The following is a 24,287-nucleotide window of genomic DNA, read 5'->3' on the forward strand; positions in this document are numbered from 1 at the left end:
ATTAAATTAAATAAGATTTATTTTTCCAGATGTCAACCCATCAACATGCATATGATCTTGGTATTGGGGTATTCATTTTCCTTGAGTTACCTATCATTTATGTTTGCTCTCTGAGCTATTTGTTTTTCTTCTTGTCTTCTCTGTATTGTAAAGGAGATAAAGTGAAAGAGATTTATGCCTGACATAATTGTAGCATCTGCTCTATCCCCCTGTTATGCTGCAGTTCTCTATGTAGTGCTGCTGCTATAAAATTGTCCTTGTCAGCAAGAAAAATTGGTTTCAATATGATCTAATACATTTCTCTGGTTCTTAAGGCAGAGATCTTTGTAGTAACCATATTACATGGACGTGTTTCTTGTAATCTAATGAACATTTTATGAAACTATCATTAATTAGCAGAATATTTAATATGAGCTCAAAAATTGAGAATCTGCTTTTCCTTTCTAAGGTACTCAGGGATATTTTCTCTTAGGACACATCCAACTGGCAGCAGATCAGTGCTTGGAATGGAAAGATTATTTTAAACTCTTTGTAAGGTTATTAGTGTCTTAACTGGTAAAATCAGTTCACATGCAAAGGCTTATGCAACCCGCCTCTTACAAATACACTAGATACACAAAACAAGAGGCCCCAACTTTTTTCTGTTAAGCAGGGACAGTGAGTTTGGTGAGAAGAGCAGACTTTCTTGACTGGGAGTAGAAAAGGACAGTGAGAAAAGGGATACTTTTTCTTTCTTTGAGGACAAAAGTGACTGTAATAAATAATGAAGATGGGTAGCTCCATGGCCTAGGCTTAAGGGCTCTCTCTGATGATCCCTCAGATGCCCAGGTGGCTTTGGGTCTGAGGGCAGCCTGCTCTCTGAGTGTGGAGAGTTGGTGGTGGTGTAGAGTCTAGGATTCAGCCAGACCCCTTCCCCTGGTTAACTGCCTCCAACCATAGTCACTGCTCCCACCCAGAGTCTGAGTGCATGCAAGGGAGTATATGAAAACCACCCGCATAATCTCACCTTTGAGGGTGCATTTAGCTTTACTTAAACCTGAGAGCATACTAGGTACATAAGCAACATTTAAACAGGAAGTATACAAATATTGGAGAACTGGCAAATGAATCCAACAAAAGTAATCTGGTACGATTATCAAAAAATTCTTTCATGAATTGTAACAAATGTACCACATGGATGCAAGTTGTTAATAATAGGGTGGAATATGGAAGTCTGTATTTTATGCTTTATTTTTCCATAAATCTACAACCTCTCTTTAAAAAAAGAGATATGTAAAGGCCAGTTAGCACATGAAAAAATATTGAACATCATTGATCATCATGGAAATGCACAGTAAAACCACAATGAGATGCTAGTATATTTCCACCAGAATGGCTAACATGAAAAAGACTACCAAATGTTAGTGAGGTTACAGAGCAACTAGATTGCTCATACATTATTGGTGAGAGTATAAAACGTTATAGCTACTTTGGCAAAAGTTCTGGCAGTTCCTTGTAAACTAAATGTACACCTACCCTATAACTCAGCAATTCTACTCCTAGATATTTACTCAAGAGAAATAAAAACTTATATATTCATACACTCAAAAAAAAAACTGACAAGAACTAGAACAGAAAAGAATCTACTGGAAAATAATATAAAACTTCTCACATTTCAACACATAAAACATTGATTATGTAATAATTTCTTTGTGAATTTTAAGCTACTTTCAATCTAACAGTGACCCTGAGGTAAGGCATCTTTTGGCAGTTAGTAACAAACTAGGTAAAGAGTCCAAACCTCATAAAATATTGATAAGATTATCTTTATTTTTTATAATTTAGAAAGGTAAAAAAAAAGGTAACCTGGGTAAAGAATTGGGTAAAAAATGAGATTTTCCCTCCTAGATAAGTGCTGTGTAAGACAGTATAATATGAGGCTGGACATTGTTTCAAGTACATAGACTATTAAATAAATGGATAAATCAATAGATACATTAAATTTATGCCTTAGCACATAAATAGCAAATAATTTTCTGTCTTTCAGGACTGTCTTAGTTGGCCAAAGGGCTGCCAATGCAAAGTACAAGAAAAGGGTTGGTTTTTATAATGGAGATTTTATTTAGGGTAAATCTTACAATTCTGAAGCTATGAAATGACCTAATCAAATCATCCTTAGAGATGTTTTCTCAACAAAGTCAGCTACTGGTAATCCTTGAGACCCACCAATGGCAATCAGATGTAAGGTAGGCTTATCACAGGGCTCATTTCCTCTTGAGCGTGCATCTTAGGTGCCTGGTTCTTAAAATGGGGTTTCCCTTCTCTCTGTGTCTCCATTTATATCAGACCCAGCAAGACAGCAGAGACTAAACCTGAGTCACACCTCACAGAGTTAATCCAATAAAAGTATCTCACATTCATGGGAATGGATTAGTTGAAAAACAAAATCTTTCTCTTTTTGGGATTCACGAATTTCAAACTGTCACAAAGAGTAAGATATTTTCTTTTATATTTTAAGTGCAAGTTAATTGTTCTCAGTAAAGGTTTATCCTATGAAAAAATTAGGAAGAATTTAGCAAATTGTATATTCTTGGAATGAACAGTGTTGGAAAGGATTAGACCTCTGTGAAAAGGTCAGTTGTTTGTAGGGTAAAAATATTGACCAATTATTGTGACACCCACCTTCTGCTCACACAGCTTCTCAGATGAGAATGTTAGTCTAAACTAGCTAGTTTAAACCAAAATTGTATCCCCAGGAACAAAATAACTCATCAACTTTGTAAAACAAACAACTTTTCCTTTGACTGACTTTGGTGTGCTTTATTGCATCTCTATAGCAGTGGATTTATTATAGCACGAAAACATTGCTTTGATGTTATTTGATTATAAGTCTGTCTCTTATACTAGACAGCAAGTTTTTCAAGGGCAAGAAACCATATTGTGTCTATCAGGAAAAAAAAAAAAAGAATCCATTATAAACTAAACAGGCCTGGTAAAATATTTCATGAAATTCTTTGTTTTAAAGCCTTTACTTCTGAGGACTGAAGAGTTGACAAGCATCATTTATAGCCTAGTTTGAGAGCTCTGACCTCCTAGGATTTAAGAGGTACCATTTAGATTTGAGGAAGAAGACAAGTCATAAGTGCAGATACCATTCTTAATATGTTTTCCAATTACTAAAGTAAATGATTTACAAAACTTAATAAAAAAAATAGTCCTAAATTTTGTACATCAACGGAAACACTATACAACATTTTATGTGTTACTATTTGGTAATTATCGATTTTATTTTCTGTACCCTTTTCTGCTAAGGCCATATGGTATATCCATAAAGTTAATTTTGAAAATGTATGTTCAATTCAGGGGCAGGAATAGATATTTCAATTTCAGAATTTACCTCAAGAACTATCTCACAAAGACATAAACTACCGCTTTTCTACTCTCACCAGAATTAAACAAGACATGGACTCAGGTAAATGATGTCCCCTAATTATAGAAGAAAAGATGAGATATCTTATACTTAAAATGTTTAACCTTCAAGATGCTGAGGATAAAATTTTGTATTTGTAATCCTATCTACTATTACTTTACAGCTGTTTCAGTTTCCTAGACTGCTCAAGCAAAGACAATGTAATGGGACGTCTTAAACAATGGGGGTCTATTAGTTCACAATTTCGAGGTGCAAATAAAGTCCAAATCAAAGCATCATCAAGGTGTTGGCTTCTCCCTGAATACTTTGCCAGAGCTGGCTGCAGTAATCCTTGGTTCCGCTGTCACGTAGCAAATTGCGTGGTGGCATCTCCTGGTCTTTCCCTTCTCTTGTTTCATAGATGTCCAGCCTCATGTTTCCTTTTGGTTTTCTCTGTGCTTACAGAGAACTTCAGTAAGAGGATTGAGATCCAGCCTGATTAACTGAAGTAACCTGATCCTACTTACACTGGGTTTACACCCACATGAATGGATTAGATATAGGAACATGTTTTTCTGGGGTCCATACAGCTTCGAACCACAACAGAGGCCATAGTAAGAATATTTAGGGGAAACAAAGTTAATCATGTTTAGAAATAACATAATTTTATTATGTGCAGTTCTCAAGTTTACTGAGGTAAAATTACAATTTACCAAATTGTAATGTAGTGGCCAGTTAATATATAATGCTGCTAACAATATTAGGTCATTTATTTGAGAATAAAAATTGATGATTTTATGATGATAAAATGGCTGTTTACTAATCATAGATATTAGAGTGTATATGGTTGATAAACTATATATTAAATATTTGCATATATATGTGTATATCACAATCTAATTGCCATCTACACACACACACACACACACACACAGAGACTTCTAAGATTGCCATATCAATATTGTTTCCTTTATGTTACAAAAATAATCTACATCTGCAGTACTTTAAAAGCCACAAAATTTTTGAATGAAGGATTAGGATTACCAAATGGAGTAATTACATACAGCATTTATAGATGTGGAAAATTGTATAAAGGTGTTAAGTTGGCCAAACAGAAAAATTGCAGTTTAATACAATTTCTTATATGTATTAGAAATTGAACAATAGGTATTATGAGTTGGAACATGAAAAAATCAGGGATAGAATTGCTATGATTATTTAAAAGTATGCCTGCTGTTTCATTATTTTGTCATTCCGGTTTATTTGCAATGGAATAGAGTATTTTGCATATTTGGCACATGCTTTCCCCTTCTCTCAGGCCTTCCTACTGGTGTAATCACTTTCCTTCCCACATATCCTATCCCTAAATATGCAACGATGGCCCTTTGGAGGCAGTGGCTGTGACCTTTGATTTGAAGGTCCTCAGGTTAAGGAAAGCATGTTCCAATCCACCTCCCTAGAGCTTAAGTCTCAGTGTCTCTCTGGGATTTTTTTCCTGACTATGGCAGTTGCGGCTCCACACCTTGGTGCCAAAAATTCTTCTAAAATTGGCACATTTCACTTATAAGAAGTGTGTTACCATTCATTTCTGTTTATTTGGAAACTAAAAGTGAGCAAAGTTTTTGGAATTAGTGAACACTAATTATGAACTGTAAACGCATCTGTTTATGTGATATGCAATTCTTGACAAATGTTAACTTTTCTGTTGATTTTTTTTCACCTGAAATACAAGGCTAAGAGTATGACCAAAACTGTTTTGATTTCTCTTGATCAAGCTGCCAGCCTTACTCGTCACACACCTCTACAGCTCCCTGTCCTGGCTACCTTGAAACTAATCGTGCACTGTGGGACTACAAGAAGAAAATAAGAAAAAAAAAACTACAACAACTTCAGACCTTAACTATTTTAAGCATCAGTCTCCTTTCAATACCCCCCTCCCCTCTCCTTTTCATCCCAGCCCTTATGTTACCCAGGCATCTGAGAGACTCTAACCAGGCAGTTCCTAATTTCCTTTCTCCTCTTCCCAACCCTACAGTCTGTAGGTGTTCTAGGCACCAACAAAAAAATATTCAGAAGCAAGGGGTCCTAATCACAACCTCAGTAAATCCCTCGCACATCTTGGTGGAACCAAATCATCCTTAGTGCAACCTCAGTAGATCATGCAGCCATCCCAGGGATCAGTTGCCTTTGCTATGTCCCACTGCTTTTCATCCAACCCACTCCCAGCTCTTAAGAATCTTGCTGCCTTTTGTTTCCACAGAGTTGAATTATCCTGTTTCTCCCCTGCTGCAGAAATCCTATAAATGAAGTTGTCCCTTCCAGTTTAACCTTCTCCAGTGTAGTTTTCTTTGACAAGTACTATGTAGGGTTCCATATAGGGTTATATGAGGAATAGAGATAATATTCAGCACTCAGTAAAGATTCCAGGAATGGCAGCCATTTATCTCTATATCCCCTATATCCCCCACTGCCCTTCCCTATTTTTTCCCTTTCCCCTCCCACTTCTCTTTACTCTCCTTATGCTTTTTTTTTTTTTTTTGAGGTGCCAGGAATTGAACCTCATACATGGGAAGCAGGCACTTAACTGCTGAGCTACTTCTGCTTCCCTCTTCTTATGTTTTCTGAGTAGTAATTTGTGTAGTAATTAGCAAAAGAACATCTGATAGCAAGAGTATAAAGATTGGATTGATATTAATAGCAAATAGATGTAATGATATTTATTGATTATGTAACAGCTGTGATAAAATAAAGGCATGACTAAACCAAAAGCAATGGACATAGAAAGTTGAAACATAAACTTACTGACAGAATGTAGATTAAAAAATCAATGAGAAATGAAATTTTAAAAAAGAGAATTATTGTGTAATTTTTTCTATTTTGAAAGCACTAGGAATAAAGATTTGGGAAATTAGAAAATCATATTTGTGGGAAGCGGACTTGGCCCAGTGGTTAGGGTGTCCGTCTACCACATGGGAGGTCCTCGGTTCAAACCCCAGGCCTCCTTGACCCGTGTGGAGCTGGCCCATGCGCAGTGCTGATGCATGCAGGGAGTGCCCTGCCACCAGGGGTGTCCCCCGCGTAGGGGAGCCCCATGCGCAAGGAGTGCGCCCCGTAAGGAGAGCCACCCAGCACAAAAGAAAGTGCAGCCTGCCCAGGAATGGCACCACACACACGGAGAGCTGATGCAGCAAGATGATGTAACAAAAAAAAAACACAGATTCCCGTGCTGCTGACAACAACAGAAGCGGACGAACAAGAAGACGCAGCAAATAAACACAGAAACAGACAACCGGGGCAGGGAGGAAGGGGAGAGAAATAAATAAAATAAATAAATCTTTAAAAAAAAAAATTATTTGAAATGCCTATTTTTTAAATTGAAAAATATATTTGAGTAGAGACAAGTTCCTGTTTTAGGTACCAGAAATACAATGATGAATAAGGCAAAGAATTCCCTGCAGTTATACACCTTATATTCTACAATACATCAGGGACCATAATGTATTATATTTTCTGTAAAGGGACAGACAACAAATATTTAGTCTTTGTTAGTAATAAGGGCTCTATCTCTGTAACACTAAATCAACAAAACACAATATTTTAAAAAATCAACATGGACATTTTTAAACTTTTTTTTAAGTTTATCATTCAGACATGAACATACATAAATAATAAATGTATAATAAATGTTATAAACTTACAAAACAAGCATGCATATCATCATACATGACATCCATACATTACCCCACCACCATCACTTTGCATTCTTGTGAAATAATTGTTAGAAACTATGAAATAGAATCATAAAAATATTACTACTACCTATAGCCATTATCTTATATTTGGTATAACTCACCTGATTATTAACACCCTGTATTAGTATTAGATACTAGTTATAGTTCATGAGTGAATGATCTCATATTTGAGCTGTTAAACACAGTCTATCTTCTACCACAGGATTCAATGTAGTATACAGTCCCATGCTTTGTACAATCCATTCAAAGTGTATACTCGGTGACTCTCGAATTCTTCAGAGCTGTGCTGTCATCATTTTAGTCAATTTTAGAATGTTTTCATTACTCCAAAAGGAAATATCTCATACTCCCTTATATCCACTATTGTTGTCTCTTAAAATTGATGTAATATCTTCTTTGGCACTACTGAAAAATATTGCAATATTATTGTTAACTATCATCCATAAGTTACATTAGTTGTAAATTTCCTGAGTATCACCATAATCTTTACACTTTGTAAATGAAGAATATTCTTATACTGTTAACTACAGTCTTCATCTACTACCAGGATCACTGTTATACAGTCCCTAGATTATTCTCCAGCTTCCTCTCAATTGAAATATTATATCCACAGACTACCCCTTTCTGCCACAATCACATTTATAAACAAGCAGTGTTAGTTATATTCACTATAATGTATTACATCAACTTTATTCATTTCTGCACATTTACATAAACCTTATTAAAAATTCTATATACATTAAGCATCAACTCCCATTCTCAATCCACATTCTATTTCCTAGTAACCTATACTTAAAGTTTACCTCCATGAATTTACTCATCAAATTCAATTCATATTAGTGATACCATATAATTCTAGTCCTTTTGTATCTGACTTATTTCACTCAATATAATGTCCTCAAGGTTCATCCATGTTGTGACATGCATCCTTATTTCATTTCATCTTATGGCTGAATAGTATTCCATTGTATATACATACCACATATTCTTTGTCTACTCAAAAGTTGATGGATACTTCAGCTGGTTACAAATTTTAGCAGTTGTGAATAATGCTGCCATGTTCATTGGTGTACAAATGTCAGTTCACATCCTTGTTTTCATTTCTTCTGAATATATTCTTAGTAATGGGATTGCTGGATCATATGGCAATTCTATATTTCGTTTCTTGAGGTACTGCAGTATTGTCTTCCACAAAGGCTGCATCATTCTACATTCCAACCAACAGTGAAGGAGTGATCCTATTTTGCCACATCCTTTCCAGCACTTGTAGTTTTCCGTTTTTTTTTTTTTTTTTTAAGTAATAGACATTCTATAAGTTGTGAAATGATATCTCAATATAGTTTTGAGCTTCATTTCCCTAATAACGAATGATGTTGAACATTTTTTAAAATTTGCTCTATGGGCATTTGTATTTCTTCTTTGGAGAAATGTTAATTCAAGTCTTTTGCCCATTTTTAAATTGAGGTTTTTTTTTTTATCATTGGATTGTATGATCTCTTTATATAACTTGGTTATCAAACACTTGTTAGATATGTGGTTTCTAAATATTTTCTTCCATTGAGTAGGCTGTCTTTTCACCTTAACGAAGTCCTTTGTACCACAAAAGTGCTTAAGTTTGAGAATGTTGCATTTATCTATTTTTTTCTTTAATCGCTCGTGCTTTGGGAGTAAGGTTTAAAAACCCACTGCCTACCACAAAATCTTGAAGATGTTTCTGTACATTTTCTTCTAGGAGTTTTATGACTGTAGCTTTTATATTTAGGTCTTTGATCCATTTCGAGCTAATTTCTATATAAGATGTGAGATAGGGGTCCTCTTTCTTTCTTTCTTTCTTTCTTTTTTTAAAGATTTATTTATTTATTTAATTCCCCCCGGTTGTCTGTTCTCTGTGTCTATTTGCTGCGTCTTGTTTCTTTTGTCCGCTTCTGTTGTCGTCAGTGGCACGGGAAGTGTGGGCGGCGCCATTCCTGGGCAGGCTGCACTTTCTTTCACGCTGGGCGGCTCTCCTTATGGGCACACTCCTTGTGCATGGGGCTCCCCTACGCGGGGGACACCCCTGCGTGGCAGGGCACTCGTTGCGCGCATCAGCACTGCGCATGGGCCAGCTCCACACGGGTCAAGGAGGCCCGGGGTTTGAACCGCAGACCTCCCATATGGTAGACGGACGCCCTAACCACTGGGCCAAGTCAGTTTCCCCTCTTTCTTTCTTTTGGTATGGATGTCCAATTCTCCCAGCAACATTTGTTGAATAGAGTGTTTTGCCCCAGCTGGGTTGGCCTGACAGCCATGTCAAAATAACTTCGTCATAAATTGGATGATTTATTTCTGAACTATCAACTCTATTCCACTGGTCAACATGTCTATCTTTACGCCAGTACCATGCTATTTATTCCCACTGTAACTAATTTATATGCTTTAATGTCAGGAAGTGAGGGTCCTCAAACATCGCTCTTCTTTTTTAAGATATTTTTGGCTACTCGAGGCTTCTTTATTTCAGATAAATTTGAAATAAATTTCAGTCCTGTATAAAAGCCTGTTGGAAGTTTTATTGGGATTGCATCGTCTCAGTAAAGAAATCTGGGTAGAACCAACATCTTCATGATATTTAGTCTTCCAGTGCATGAGCATGGACTGTCCATCCATTTATTTAGGTCTTCTTTCATTTCTTTTAGCAATGTGTTGTAGTTTTCCAAACACAAGTCCTTTGTGTCCATGATATGCTTATTCCTAAATATTTGATTCTTTTAATCTCCATTGTAAATGGGATTATTTCTGACTTCTTTTCAGATTGCTCATTAATAAGGTATAGAAACACCACTGATTTGTGCATATTAATATTTTATTACACCACTTTGCTTAACTTGGGTATTAGTTCAAATAGCTTTCTTGTGGATTTTTCAGAATTTTCTGGGTATAGTGTCTTGTCATTAGCAAATAGTGAGTTTTACTTCTTCCTTCCCTATTTGGATGACTTTTGTTTCTGTTAATTGCCTAATTGCTGAAGTTAGAGCTTCTAGCATAATATTGAATAACAGTGGTGATAATGGCCCCTCTTGTCTAATTTCCAGATCTCTTCATTTTGTACAATGTCAGCTGTGACTTTTTGAAATATGCACTTTATCATGTGGAGAAAGTTTCCTTCTATTCCTATCTTTCTGAGAGTTTTCATGAAAAAAGGATGTTGACTTTTGTCACATGCATTTTTCTGTGTCAATCGAGATGATCCTATGATTTTTTTTCCTCTCAGTTTAGTAATGTGTTATCAAACATTTATTGGCTTTCTGGTGTTGAACTGCCCTTGCATACCTGGGATAAAACCTATTTGATCATGACGTATAATTCTTTTAAAGTGCTGTTAGATTCGATTAGCAAATATTTTGTTGCAGATTTTTGCATCTGTATTTATTACAGAAATTGGCCTATAATTTTTTGTGTGTGTGCTATCTTTATCTGGCTTTGGTATTAAGGTGATGTTGGCTTCATAAAATGAGTTTGGTAGCTTTTCCTTCCTTTCTGTTTTTTGGAAGAGTTTGAGCAAGATTGGTAATTCCTCTTTGAATAATTGATAGAATTCACCTGTGAAGCCATCTAGTACTGGATTTTTCACGTTTGGGAGGTTTTTGATGACTATTTCAACTTCTTTACTTGTGACTGGTTACTTAAGGTTTTCTATTTCTTCTAAGGTCAGTGTAGATTGTACTTGTGGTTCTAGGAATTTGTTCATTTTGTTTGCATTGTCTAGTTTGTTGGCATGCAGTTGTTCATAACATTCTCTTATGATCTCTATTATTTCTGTGGTGTCAGTAATAATGTCCTCCCTCCCATTTCTGGTTGTATTTATTTGTATCTTGTCTCTTTTTTTCTTTTCTTTGCAAATATAGCTAAGGGTTTGTCAATTTTCTAGATCTTTTCAAAGAACCACTTTTGGTGTTGTTGATTAGCTCTATCGATTTTTGTTTTTTGTTTTGTTTTCTCAATTTCATTTATTTCTGGTCTAAAGTTTGGTATTTCTTTCCTTCTGCTTACTTTGGGTTAGTTTGCTGTTCTTTTTTCTAGTTCCTGCAGGTCTTCAATTAGGTCTTTCTTCTTTCCTAAGGTAAGTGTTGAGGGCTATAAATTTCCCTCTCAGCACTGCCTTCACATAGGTTTTGATACATTGTGTTCTTGTTTTCATTTGTCTTGAGATACTTCCAGTTTTTCTTGTGATTTCTTCTTTAACCCTCTAATTGCTTAAGAGTGTGTTGCTTAACTTTCATACATTTGTGAGTTTTCCCTTTTTCCACCTGTTGTTGATTTCCAGCTTCACTCTGTTATGATCAAATTTAGTGCTTTGTATAATTTCAATCTTTTCAAATTTATTGAGACTTGTTTTAAACCAGCATTTGGTCTATCCTGGAGAAAGATTGTGTGTACTTTAGAAGAATGTATACCCTTCTGTTTTGGGGTGCAATGTTCTATGTATGTCTGAGACATCTAGGTCATTTATCATATTAGTCAAGTTCTCTGTTTTCTTATTGATCCTTTGTCCAGTTGTTCTATCCAAAGATGAGAGAGTTGTATTGATGCCTTCAACTATTATTGTAAAGATGTTCATTTCTCTCTTCATTTTTGCTTGTGTGCCTCACATAAGCCCTGATTAAGTGCATAAATATTTTTATTATTATTTTTTCTTAGTGAATTGTTTCTTTTATTAATATATAATGTCCTTCTTTATCTCTTACAGCCACCAGTTTTGCATTTAAAGTCTTTTTTGTTCGATATTAGTATCACTTCTCCAGTTGTTTTTTTTTTATTACTCTTTGTGTGGAATATCTTTTTCCAACATTTTACTTTCAGTCTATTTGTGTCCGTGTGTAAGGTGAATATCTTTTACAGTCTGCAACTTTTGGTTGAAAAGTTCAATCCATTAAATTCAACATTATTACTGTAAAGGCCTTACTTACTTCATCCATTGGCTTTCCATTGACCTATCTTACTATTATCTATCTTTTTATCCTTTTTGTTACCCTTACAAATAATCTTCATTTCTACAATCTTCTCCAGGATTCTTTCCCCTTTTCTTTTCTTTTCATTTTGCAGCTCACCCTTCCTCTCTTATAAATCTGGTTTCTTAGAGACATTCTCTTTTTGGATCTGTTTGTCAGTGAAGACTTTAAACTCAATAAGTTTAAAGTTTTGAAGGACAGTTTTGCCAGATAAAAAAATTTTGGTTGGAGATTTTCTCTTTCAGAACCTTTAATATATCATATCACTGCCTTCTTGCCTCCATGCTTCCTGATGAGAAACTAGTACTTAGTCTTATTGAATGTTCCTTGCATGTTATGAATTGTTTTTCTCTTGCTGCTTTCATATTTTCTACCTCTGGTATTTGACATTCTGAATACTAGCTGTCTTTGGATCAGTCTATTCAGATTTATTGTGTTTGAGGTATATTATCCTTCTTGGATATTGATATTTATGTCTTTCATGAGGGTTGGGAAATTTTCAGTCATTATTTCCTCAAATATTTTTCTGCCCCTTTCCCATTCTTTTCTCCTTCTGGGACACCTATTATGCATATGTTTGTGCATTTTACATTGTCACTCAATTCCCTGAGACCCTGTTTCATTTTTTCCATTCTTTATTCTTTACTCTTTCTTTTCTCCTGTCTTTTCAAATTCAGATGCTCTGCTCTCCAACTCACTTATTCTGTCCTCAACCCATTCAAAACTGCTATTAAATGCCTCCAATGTATTTTTTTTTTTTTTTTTTTGTATCCAAAATTTTTATTGGGATGGTATCCCACTCATCTTCCTTCAGGGTGCCTTTAGAGCTGCTCCCATCTGAAGGAGCATCCTTCTTTTTTTCCCTTATTTTTCCTTCAGTAGGTTGGCAATGGCCAGAGGACCAACCCACACACAGATCTACTGTTTGTGCATGGCTAAAGACAGTGATAATTTTATAGCATCCTGGGCATTTTACATCCATGAGGCATTTCGCACCAGGCATTTCTTGTGTTTCCTCTTTACTCTTCTGGAGAGGGATGGAGGCAGTCCTTTGTGAGAGGCATGTTCTCATGGAAAGGTCATCATCATCAGAAAGGGACCAATGTATTTTTAATCTCATCCATTGTGTCTCTCATTTACATAAGACCTGTTACATCTCTTTGCAAACTTTCAAATTCTTCTTTGTGATCAGTCAGTGACTTCATACTGTCTTTAATCTCTATAGCTATCTCATTCAATTTATTAAGGGGGTTTGTTTGGATATCTGAGACTAGTCTCAAATCCTGTGTTTCATTTGAATGTTTAATCTGTTCCTTTGGCGGGCCATACCTACTTGTTTCTTAGTATGGCTTGTAATTTTTTGCTGGTGTCTTGGCATCTGATTTTTTTAAATTTGTTTACTCTATCCTCAGTTTTTCTCTTTAGCCTATGGCTTCTTATTGGTTGTCTTTTTGCTAAAGCTTCCCCTGTTCCTCCTCTGTGAATATTAGTCTGTTTTGTTTTGTTTTTTTGTTTTTTTGCCTCTGTATATTTTTAATACTCTTTTTGTCTTCTCTCACTGCTATTACCTGGAGGGCTAATTTTGGTAGAAGTGTCTCCCTGGAGATAATCTTCCCAGCTCTGGTTTCCCAGTCAAAATCAACTCATGGGATGTATGAAGGGAATGTGGATCAATTCCAATGTACTCTGAAGAAGAGATCCGAGATCCTACAGTCCTCCAATCTTCTCTTTGAGTCTGCCTCAGTCCAGGCTTTTCTAATGTATCCAGCAAGTAGCACTCTTTATCTGTTTGTTCTCTGCTGCTTAAGGTTATTCAGTGCCTTTAATTCTCAGATGACTTAGCTCCTGGGGAGGTGTGGTTGAACCTGAGGTTGCCAGCCTACATGGAATGAAACTCCTGCACAAGTTACTAGCCCCTGAGATCTGAGTTCTCCGATTAACTGCCACTCCCTGTGCTGGTTCCCACCCCTTGTGCTGGTCGCCACCCACAGGTGGGCAGAGTGACGCTAAGTGCACAGTCTTGAGAGAGAGGGATCAGACTGCTCTTGGTTCCTTTCCTTCCTGGCACCTTGGGGATGGGAGTACAATAGCCCCAGGAAGGAATGTAGGCATGGTGAACCTACTTGCACTCCTTTAGACAGACTGCACACTTCCTTTCCTTCTGGGAGGTGTTGAGATCAAGTGTGCAGCAGACCTTCAAGGTGGTGGAGTGAATCTCCCTTCACTGCCCTTGAGAGAATGAGTACTTCCCCTCCTTCCAGTGTGTATTTGGTCCCAGTGTGTAGCAACCCTTTAAAGTAGACTAGATGAATCTGCCTGCCCTGCATTGAGAAAGTATTCAAACTACACCTAATTTCCACTCCTGCTGGAAAGCAGTTGCTTTCTAAACTGGGCACACTGAATCTGGTTCCTACCACTGCAGGGGAGTAGAATGCTTTTTTAGTCATCCCTCCTTCTGCTCCTGCCAGGGTTGTTTACAGCACAAAGTGTGTTGGCTGCTTTGTGGCATGGGCAGGTTTATACATCAGCTATGTCCAAGATTGGAATCCAGGTAGCTGAATTTGCCAGCCAACAGCTGTAATTGGTGCGAGGCACTTCCCCTTCCCTCCTTTTGGTAAATAGAGCTTCTGCTTCCAGAAGGGACAGGGTCAGAAGGCAGCCCACCTTGCCAGTGGAGGATGAGCAATCACCTCTGCAACATAGAGGAATCTACTCATGAATCTTCACTTCAGATTGTCAGTCTCCTCTTCCTGTTCTTATCTGGATTGTGCACTCTATTCTTCTGGTCTATGAAGTCCCCCAAACAGTTGATCAAGACAGATCCTGTAGTTTAAGAGATAAGGCCTCCTCCTACTGTATGGGAGGACCCAAGTTCAATCCCAGGGGCCTCCTGGTGAAAAAGAAGAAGAGAAAGCATGCCTACTCAGTGAGCCAGTGCCCATGTGGTGAGCCGAGTGCACGTGTGCTGAGCCGAGTGCCGATGCAGTGAGCTGAGTGCCTGCATGATGAGCCGATTTTCCATGTGGTTGCCCACATGGTGAGCCAAGTGCCTGCATGGCGAGCCTTGTGCTCACGTGGTGGGTCAGTGCCCACTTGATGAGCCAGTGCCTGCGCAGTGAGCCAAGTGCCCATGTGGTGATCCAAGTCCCCACATCGTGAGCCAAGTGTCCATACTGTGAGCCAGTGACCGTGCAAATGAGTCACGCAGCAAGATGATGATGCAACAAAAGAGAGATTAAGAGGAGAGTCAAGATGAAGTGCAGCAGAGACCAGGAACTGAGGTGGCACAATTGACAGGAACCTCTCTCCATATCAGTGGTCCCCAGAATTGAATCCCGGTGAATCCTAGAGGAAAAAGACTAGAAGAGAAGACAAAAGTAGAAATGAGTATGGAAGATCACACAGCAAATAGACACAGACAGCAAAAACAGTGGGGGAGGTGGAGGGGAATTTAAAAAAAAGACAGATCCTGATTGATTATTAGTTGCCCTTTGGGATGAACTGATTGTTAAAGCTTCCTACTCCATCACCTTCTTGGGTCCTCTCCTGGACATTATTTAATACAACTTTTCTTAAAAATATGAAAACAAAATTTGGATTTTATATAACTTTCATGAAATTCTTACAAAATACTATTCTGTTGATTGTTTTTCTCAACCATTTCATAATGAAAAGGAGCATTGTTGACTCACAAGCAATATAAAAATCACAATTGGAATGGGTTTGTCTGGCAGCTGGAGTTTGCTAACCTGGATTTTGCATTCCACATGAGGTGTTATTTAGTGCATGATGACTTTGAATCCTGGGATATATCCTTGTGAAGATGAAGATTTCTAGAAGACATTTGAAGGAGTAGAAGAAGAGATGGAAAGATTGGAGTTAGATTTCAGGCATAAAGAGTGAGAGATCAAGCACAGAAGGGTAACTGTTCAAATCGAGCCAGAGTAGATAAATGAGGACAAAGAAGGAATGAAGTTAAGTCCTGGGTCTTAAATTTACATTAAAATGCAGAAATCCAGTTTATTTGCATTCAAATTAAGTTCAAAATTAATCTTAGGAAAGGAGAAAAGCAGGCTAATATTTTGCAGAGAAGAAAAAAATTGCTTCTTGAAAATAAGATGTATAATGTGAGATAAAGCAATTCACTTGAAACCAATAATGTTTAAAACAATTTTAAATTCATATACTTTGCCTTCACCCTTTCATAGTACCACATGAAAAGACATCAAAAACATCAAGAGGGGAAAAACAGCATCATCATGGGCAACTCTGATCTATATTTTACACTTAGAATAAAATTGAGAAAATCTAGTGTATCATAAAATATTCTTGAAAGAGAATCAGTTAACTTTCGTTATGTTTTTGAGTACAATCTACATATTAATCTTTCTTACCATTTCATCATAAATGATCAAATGATTTTTGAATACTTTAACTTACTGAAACTAATTTTATCATATTCTTCATCATCATATAATTATTTTCCCTCAAAGCAATATCATCCTTCCACATTTTTCCAGTTTTGCAACTATCTTAAGAAGCTTCTTGTCCCCATTTCTCAATATGCACATTGTTTACAAATCTATAAACTCTACTCTCCCATGCAGATCTTACGCATGCAGAAGGATGGTGATTTTCATTATATATTGAATCCCCTGTGTCCTTTTGGATCATCAGTAAACTCTGAGTTTGAGTTGAACTGAATACAAAAATAGTGTAAAATTTTTACTTTCTGAAGATCTTTTTTGACTGTCTCACCAGAGTCAGAGGTAAAGGTAAATTATTCTAATTTCATCTCATCATTTCTAACTGTAATTTGTTCCACTCAAGTGGATTTGGAAAGTAATAGGGAGGATAAATAGAGAAAAGAATATACTAGAAATTTTAATAAAACCAATGTAAATTATTAAACTAAACAGAGTCTTTGTAGATGCTGTTATTAACAGTAAATTACTTTTAAGAATGAGAGACTATAATTGGGAGAAGAGCATCTCCCTTTTAACATTAGAGACGTGGTAGTCGATTGAATTACATGTACAGTTTAGACATGTTCTTTGCCATGATCTGCATTCTAGTGGATGTAGAGGCACTGTAAATAAAATCTCTTCAAGATATTACTTTCATTAAAGTGCGGCCTCACCAAATCAGATTTAGCTTTAATCCAGACTATGGGAGTCCTTCATAGGCAGAATGAATGTCAGATGAAGGGAGATGCCAGTGAGCAGCCAGAGGTCAGAAGTCAATAGAACCTAGAAGAGAGAGAGGAAAAGTTGATGCCTTGGGGTTGTCATGTGACTGAAAAGTCAATAGAAACCCAAGCTTCACCAACAACCAGCCCCAGAACACCACAGATTTCACGGAGAAAACATTGCTTTGCTGATGTCTTGATTTTTAGACTTCTCTTATTCTCAACAACATGAGTCAATAAATTTTTGTTCTTAAGCCAATCCATTGAATTTGTTTTAACAGCCAGGAAGCTAAAGCAGACACAAAGTTTTAACACTCCACATTTTACTTGGTTTAAATTTACATGATAGATTCTGCAGTCATCTTTATAGAGATAACTGAAGTCATGGGTGTGACTTGAGGCTTAATTATAGCCCTCATGTCAGAGGTCAACATAAACTTTGAACTTATCACGAATGCATGTTCTGTCAAGAGCACACCATCTGTAAATATACAAATGCCATATTTCTAATCCTTCCTCATTCCTACATTATTGAGACATTATATGTACATGAAAATTTAGTAGTTATCCTGAAGATTTCAACATAATTCCACACTGACACCCCACTTTTGGCTGAGAATCATGATCAAGTCCTGATTCCAGGTTTAGGTCTACGGACTATGAAATCTGATTTACATCTAAAGAGAATGAGATTCTCACTTTAGTTACCAAAGGAAACACAAATAAAAGGAAATTTATATATATATGAAGCCTGAACACTACTTAGAAAAAAGAAAATCCCCAAAGATATTCTGTATAAGTTGTTTAGATGAAAAGTAAATCCTTTCAGGTATAACGCATGATTCCTTCTTTAAATTTAAATCCATCATTATGTTTCTCTTTGGTAGAAATCCTCAGACTATGCCTAAAAGTCTCTCCTACTTTGAAATAGATTTGAAAGGGATGTTTTTAGGCAATTATCTAAAGATTTCAAAAGGAAATAATTTTCAATACATTTTAATTTGTTAATTACTATACATGAATAAAGGGTTTATTTATAAAATTTTAAAGCCTATGTTTGTTTCTAAGGAAAAATATACTTTTTATGTATGTATTGAAGTAATTGGTATTTATTTCCTTTAAAATATAACTAATATTTATTGAAATTTAGCTTTCAATTACATTCTAAATTCCCTAAAAAATTAAGCTCAGCAACATCCAGCTTAATTATACTGAATGAACTTCGTTCAGTATAACTAGCTAATACAGGTACAAGAAGATTTCATTTCATCTAGTACAGCTCTAACTATTTAGAAGGCAGAGAAAATGAATTATAATAAACTTTCCACACTATCATTAAGAGAAATCTTTCACTCTTTACAGAAGGCAGTGTGCTTTTTCAATTAGAGCAGATACTTTAATGACTGCAGTTAATTTTGTTTTGTTTTGTTTTTATGTTAAATTTAAACCTATTTACTCTCTTACATATTTACATTTTTAAAAAATTATGACTTTTTCAAAAGGGTTTTGGCCTTTCTTTGTCATATGTTACTCATTACAATGTGCTATATATATTTTAGGTTGCATATTATAAAAACAAGAAAATATAGCATAAATATGAATAAAGTATAGTATCCTTATCATTATAAACATGTTATGGATAGAATCATGTCCCCTACAAGACAGGTTGGGGCCTAAACCCAGGTTCTGTGGATATGAATTCATTTTTAAATAGGATCTTTTAAAACTGAACCAGAGTGGTCATCAGTGTAATATGACTAGAGCTCATAAAAGTAGAGGAGGCAGGAGGTGACAGACAGGGAGAAAGTTATTGCCATCAAGTCACCAGCAAAATGCTACAGACTTCAGAAAAATCTTGATCCTACGATTACACTGATTTTAGAAATCTGGCCTCTGAAACAGAGACAGTAAATCCCTGTTGTTAAAGCCCACTATGGTATTTGTGACAGCAGCCCTGGCAAACTAAGACAAAAAGAAACTGTTTAGGTGCTAAACTGCACTGTAGTATTTATTTTAAAGTTAAATAAATGTGAATTTAAACTTAACTAGTTATTCCCAACATAGTTGTATAAGTAATAAATATAAATACATTTTAAATAAGTCTTACTTATTTACATTTATTTTGAAAAATACAGAAACAGTCACTTTTTTCTAATTTGCCATAGACTGATAGAATATTAAAAAAAATCTTTAAAATTTTGTTATTGATTCTTCACTTCCCGAGGAATAAATTTGGCTTCCTGTGTATCAGTTATAGGACCATTCATCAGCTTCTATGTACCATTTTTCTAGCTTACCCACATGCATCTCCTTGTCCTCTTACCCTGGCATATTTGATTACTTGAGTAGTTCATGATATTCCGTGCTCACTCTGGAACCCTCTGTTTGAATTTCCTTTATTCCCTTCTAAAATGAACATCTATCATATGCTCCAGCAGAACGTAGACATGCAATAATAGGAATTTAATTATTCACGTCTTCTGACTCATCAATAAAAGTCTAGAAATGCTCCTTTTCATATAAAGCCAGATAATCCTTTATTATTTTTTATATTTGAGTGGAGTGAATATTCACCTGGGCCATAAGTGTCTGATTTCCCCTTGGGAAGAAGACCCCAGCAGAATTGGCCAATCCCTTCTTGTATTCCCTGGTACATGCTAAATACCTATATCTAAAACGCATCAACTATGTGGTAACCAACTATTTGGTTCTTGTCTTTACCTTATGAACTTTCTTTTTTTTTACCTAGGATAGTGACTAATCTCCAAAAAATGCTTGTCAAATAAATGTATGATTTGAGTTTGGCCCTTGATTTTTAATGGAAGAGAAATCTCAGCTTTAGTAAATTTATAACATGTGTAAGATCATTCAGCAAGTTAGTGAAGAGCCTCTATGTAGCCTTCTAATCCAGATTTATTTTGTGGGTTTTATGTCTTCTTGGGTCAAGATTTGTGTATTCCTAAAATATTAGCAACACGTAAAACTTTAAATTATATTCCAGGTAATTAAAAAATAATAAAAATGTGTTATCAAGTCTTCTGAATGCAATGTATGCCCTGTAGTGTATGTAAGACTATCCTTCTAATTAGTTAGAAACTTAGAAAATGTTAAAATGATATATTCAGGCGACCATAAATAGTTCAGGATAGGGAGTCTCTCATTCCTGAGACAGCAGTAATGGAACAAGCAAGGGTATGTTATTGATAATAACAGAAACTGCCTTGTTTTGCTTCTTTCCCAGCCTCCTCTATAGTTCAGTGGAATGCACCGAGTCTTGGAGTCTTGGGTAATTCAAAGAGAGGATTTCCTTGAAAAGAGTGCATCCTGAATTTATTCTGCCCTTGACATTCGCCTCACTATGTCATCCTAAGGAGGTGTTTACATACACTTTATGGAGTTTTTAAAAAGTTTCCATGCACTCCAAAGTTTTCTTACATTCTTTCACTTTCATTTTTTTACTGGCATTTTTGTCTAAAAGAACTATGATGTAAGAAGTTTTCTGTTGAGCCAAGGTGCCAGGCTACCAACAGGAGAGAAAGTCCACTACCTACAGAATGCAAAAATGTGCCAATAACCGAGAGTAGAAGTCTAAACTCTTCTGTTCACTCCATGGTACCTATGTACTACAGTCACAAAAGAAGCCATAACACATGCAAACACTGTTTGGAACAACCTTGCAGAGATGAGACAGAACAAGAGCACTTCGTGCATAGATCCCACAAGGCAAGTGGGTCCCTGTCCCTCCTGATGGCCGACACAGGCTGATGGTGTGTGCACACTCCTCTTGTGCCACAGTGTGGGAGATACCATTCCTTCCTTGAGGTGATTTGGAGATAGGCACCCCACAAAACATGTACTTAAACTTAATCCATCTTGCTGGTGTGAACTCTTGTAAATAGGATCTTTTAATGAAGTTACTTTACATAAGGTGCAGCCCATGATGGATCTTAATCCTATAACTGAAGTCCTTATACAGAAGGTCACAGAGAGAGAAAAGCCATGGTAAGCAAGAAGTCGAAAGCCTGTGGGACCTATAAGAGATAAGAGATGTCACCGTGTGCATTGCAATGTGACAGAAAAGTCAAGGACCAACGATCATCAGCAGCCAAACTTAGAATACCAGGCTTTGGGAAGAAAGCATTGCCTTACTGACACCTTAATTTTGGACTTCTCCTAGCCTCAAAGGTGAGTCAATACATTCCCACTGTTTAAGCCAACCCATTGCATAGTGTTTGCTTTAGCAAAGAGAAAATTAAAACACTACCCATCAGGAAAAGATATATTAGTGAGGTTGGTCTGGGGCCATATGATACACACATTCAGTAGGACAAAAAGATTCACTGTGCCCCAGACTGAGGAGGATCATTCTATAATGAAGAAGGATCTGGGCTGAACATGCACTCCCTGCCCAGCTTCCAATAAGGGATCTCTCTCTCTCCTTCTCTCTCTATTTTTCTGAAAAGAAAGTTGAAGGTATTTCCAATAATATGCATAACTATGTTTCATTTTCTTTTTATGATTCATTTGTAAATCCTTTGCCTATGTCTTTGGGTCTAATCTTCTTTATGATGTAAAGAAATACATCCAAAACTGATACAATGAACACTAAAAAATTACTATGATGACACCTGTTCTAAAGTTAATTAAATTGAGCAATACATACAAAAATTACCTCTATTTTCTATAGCAATTTTCCATTAGCAATTAGATAAATTATAATTTGTATATAGTCCCTGTGTCATCAAAATATCAAGAAATATGTAAATTATATATAATTGCTCAGGCAGGCTTAATTAAATCATTTAGGAAAAATTGTTATGATAATTAAGATGATGTTTGGGAATGCACAATCTTCTTTACATTGTTAGTAAAATCTTGGTGCTTCGTGAGTGAAAGACTTACATCATACTCAATAAGAAAACTATTTATTAAGCACTTACTGGAGTTAGGTACTATAATAATTGCTTTTACATACTTTAGTTCTTTCAATCTTAAACAACAAAACTATAAATATGTACTCTTTTCCCATTTGTACAGAGAAGGGTTGAGGATTAGAGAAGTAAACTTCTCCAAGAACCTCTCACTATATTAATCCTAGAAATACGGCCATAGAACCAACAAAACTTTGAGAATTACAGAGAATCTAATTAGAATGTATTCAAATACATTAAAGTGAGTTTTTAAAAAGCTTGTCCAACTAATGAGATATAGGAATTTGTAATCTGCAGGATTGTTTCCTTCTTCACAGGAGAAAAGAATATGACTTAAATCTAGATATATGAGTTTTGAGAGCAAAACTTACTGAATTTTAAAGATGTGGAATTCCTGTTATTATAGCTGTAAACTGGGCTTAGCGCGTCTAGTAAGTGTTGGTGGCAAGTATCTCATTCTGAATTCCAAAACTCTCTGGTCCGTAAAAACTAAGCCAAAGATGTGCACATGTGATCTGCAGCATCTTTGGCTTAGTTTTTACAACATGAGGTGGTGTGCATTTCGGAAATTGTTGACCCTGCTAAAGGATCCAATAGGGTCTGTCCCTACACTAGCTGGTCTCTTGGGACAAGGAGAGGACAGGCTTTGGGAATCAAAGCAGATGCTTCACCAAGCAGCATGAAAATCAATCTTAAGAAGACTCATTTTGGGTAGGTTCCACAATACTTAAACAGTAGTCCACAAACTCCACAAACAAGGATTCTTACATATCAGCTCTCAGGAGCTGTGCTTTGTTGTCACCCTGAGTGAGGCTGAGCATCAACAGTCTACGTGTGGATTGAGTAATAAGCTTCCTAAAGTTCTAGATTCCCCCAGAGTCTTTAAATTCGGTGACACTGTGTCCTCCTCTTCATCATTATTGATAAAATCAGCTATAGATGAGTCATCGTATTTGTTTTCCACAGATGTTATTCTTTGTGCAGGAATGGTTGAATTTATTAATTTTTCTCAATAAGACAAGTTTTGGGGTTGCACTGCTCTTTGGGCTTCTGGAAGCAGGTCACCTTGCAGAAGGGTCATCTGCAGGCCCAGGCAATGGTATTTGGGTTCTCCAAGCAGATCATGCAGACAATGGTGCTATGACTGAGCTTTGCCATGGTCTCTGGGAGGACTTATTCCAACCCCATATAAACATGGTACTTAAATGTTAAAATCCAAGCATCAAAGACAACCAATGACTGAACCAGTATATTGCCCTACAAAGTCAGGTCTGTTGGTTTTCTAAAAGGCAGGGAACTCTAAAGTAATTATGGAATGCCTCTGTATTAAATGGAATAAGGAGGGGATATTTGGTACGATGCAGATTTCACTAAAAGATCCTGAGGAAGCCATGGGAAGAAAGGATCAGTCCCGGATTGTTGGTCTCTGAGGTAAGACTTGAAGAGGCAGGGGTCAGTGTGGGATTGATTGTCGCCCCTAGGTGAGGGCAGTTTAGCAATGGGGCAGCTCTACTCTGTGTTCTAATGCCATGCTTAGGGAATCAGGGCTGGATATGTCATTGGTAAGGAAGCAGCAATCACTCGGAGAAGGGAGTAGTTATGACCCTTTACAACTGCAGCATGACCCTGGGAGAAATATAGTTTCCTGTTAGCTTTGTGGCTGACTGTACTGGTGTCTTTAATCACAATCTGTTTAATGGCAGGGCTGATTTTTTACCTCTACAGCCCCAAGCTCATTCTTTTTATTGTTTTAGTCCCAGCTTGGTTTTCACAATACTTAACTATGTTTAAAAATAAAACTGCATTAGTCATGAATCTCCACAGAAACAGAACCAACAGGATATAAATATATGAAGAAATTTATTTTAAGGAATTGGCCAATGGGATTGTGGGATCTAACAAGCTGAAAATTCAGAGGGCAGTCCAGCAAGCTAGAAATTCAGAAAGGCAGGCTTTATTTTCTTTCTGGAAACTTCAGTTCTTTGCTCTTCATGCCTCCAACAGATTGTTGGATGAGACTCACCTACATTTTCAAGGGTAATC

General features: G+C 36.4%; 1 pseudogene; it reads right to left on the bottom strand.

Moving 5' to 3' along the window:
• Positions 1 to 22,936: 22,936 nt before the first annotated feature.
• On the bottom strand, positions 22,937 to 23,402 carry LOC101420448 (zinc finger HIT domain-containing protein 3 pseudogene; annotated as a pseudogene).
• Positions 23,403 to 24,287: the final 885 nt, after the last annotated feature.

Source organism: Dasypus novemcinctus, chromosome 1 (genome assembly GCF_030445035.2).
Source record: "Dasypus novemcinctus isolate mDasNov1 chromosome 1, mDasNov1.1.hap2, whole genome shotgun sequence".
Taxonomy (NCBI): domain Eukaryota; kingdom Metazoa; phylum Chordata; class Mammalia; order Cingulata; family Dasypodidae; genus Dasypus; species Dasypus novemcinctus.